The following is a 2,500-nucleotide window of genomic DNA, read 5'->3' as shown; positions in this document are numbered from 1 at the left end:
TATATATTTATATATATATATAAATATATTTATATATAAATATATATAATTATATATAAATATAAATAAATATATATACAAATAAATATTAATATATATAAATATTTAAATATATATATAAATATATATATATAAATATACATATAAATATATATATATAAATATATATAATTATATATAAATATAAATAAATATATATAGAAATAAATATTAATATATATAAATATTTAAATATATATATAAATATATATATATATAAATATATATATAAATATATACATATATATACATATATATATTTAAAAATATATATATATATAAATATATATAAATATATATATATATATACAAATGTATACATATATAAATATATATAAATATATATATATGTATAATATATATATGTATAATATATATATATATAATATATATATATTAATAAATATATATATAAATATATATATAAATATATATATATGTGTAAATATATATATGTATAATATATATAAATATATATATATATGTATAAATACATATATAGGTATAAATATATATATATTGATAATATATAGTATATACTGATTAAAATCATATTTCAAGAAGCTTCGTATAACTGGGTCCTTCATTTTGGATAAAGCAACACGCTTAGGCACGTTTATTCTATTGAAACGGATTTTTTGCGAATTGTAATTTGGAGTTCAGCTCTGACAACTAAATGATAAGTACCACAGTCGGCACCACGCATGTCTAACTTAGCAAAAATGTCAAAAATTGCCACGTCTGCACAGTATGTAATCATGCAATGGTCATGTTTAGACCTGGAAGAGAACCAAGTCTTCTTTTTTTCTGGCAAGTAAAAAGTGTTGGTGACAAGATTTAGATCACTGCAAAGAGGGAGGCGCAACATGCCATTTCAACTGACTCAATGTCATATGGACCCAGCGGACACCAAGTTGCTTTGTCTTATCCGATCCGTGCATTCAAGTCACCATTAATTACTAAACCTTCAGCACTTGGCAAACCGGTGATAACAGATGTAAGCATATGATAAAAGGAAGTAATATCGTCTTCGGACGAAGTAGGAGTCGGCGCATGGATAGAAAAAAAAACATTCATGTAACAAACAGCAGCAAGGGGAATTTTCACTCTCATTGCTGGGTCATTTATGCCAACTAGCTGTTTATCTTGTCAATTAATGAGTTCTTAACCGCAAACACCCACACCATCACGACTCTCGTTTTCAGATCTAACATACGAAAATATCATGTAGTCTGACTCACGCACAAGCAGGGCATCCTCACCTGAAAACGCGTCTCAGAGAGTGCTGCAATGTCTATAGTGTATTTTTTGCAATTTCTTAGCCGAACTTGCAGGTTTCCGTTCTAGACTTTTTCCATTGTCAATAAGTGTTCTCACATACCAGTAACAGAGTAGGAGTGAGTATCGTGTTGCATAATATCTTCTGTTCCTGTTCATATGGACAGCCGTCAACAGCAGGTTGCTAAACACCAGGCCAAAGGCAGCTTTGCTTAGAACCCATTTACCTCTCGCTTCCCAAATTCATGGATGACAAGTGACATTCAGAAAAAGGCTGCTCAGTGACAAAAAAGCCCCACCAACACAAACTGTTGCGAAAAGCGATGTTAGGATTGGTCTTTTTTCGCCTGACTGGAAATCAGTTATTATATGCTTCCGGCCTGTCAGGCATACACACGTCACTACATTTCTATAGCGTCAATATTTTTTTTGAGGACAAATATCTGAGGAAGTATCTTTACAAATATATTATTACAGAGTTTAAGCTTTTTACCAAAGCTAACCCCCTACTCTTGGTGTAAAAGGTTGAGATCCAGCAAGCAAGAAAAGGAAAGCCAGCAACAAGTCAAACTGCAGACCATCCTAGTGCAGGTACTAGTCTTCCACTTTATGGTTTTATAAATCAGAGATTAGCTTCTCCTATGTTGGGTTGCCTTCTCCACGGCTTACGGGAACACCCGTCGCCCTAATGCTAATCAGTCCCTGTCTTGGACTTGGGTTGCTGGGCACCAGAGCATACAACGCACGCCGGTAGGTCATGCATGACACTGCAGACAGCGCCTAAACTTCTCTGGAGCTTTCTGTCAGGGCTATCTCAACCTTAGTCTTTGGTAAAAGAACCTTGGAGGACAAGGCAACGGGATCCGGTTATAGGGCGCGGGACACACCTTGTTTATCAGAGCTCCAACAATGAATAAATAGAAACAATTCCAAAACGCATACGATACGTAGAGCAGGCAGTCATGAGTTGCTGTGTTTGTGCAAATTTCAAATTGAAATAAGCGTTTAAAACGGTAGAATTGCTCAATGATCATGACGATGGTAATTATGGTCCGAATTAAATTAATTAATTTGCTCTTACTACAAATCAGTATAAATAAATTGACAGTGTAAGTAAGATATAAGATACCCTAATACAAGAAAAACGGATGCGACAGAATTTTCTCTGATCCCAAATTAGAGC

Source organism: Euprymna scolopes, chromosome 5, assembly GCF_053919585.1.
Source record: "Euprymna scolopes isolate OS-2025 chromosome 5, ASM5391958v1, whole genome shotgun sequence".
NCBI classification, from domain to species: domain Eukaryota; kingdom Metazoa; phylum Mollusca; class Cephalopoda; order Sepiida; family Sepiolidae; genus Euprymna; species Euprymna scolopes.
Note: the sequence above shows the minus strand (reverse complement) of the source record.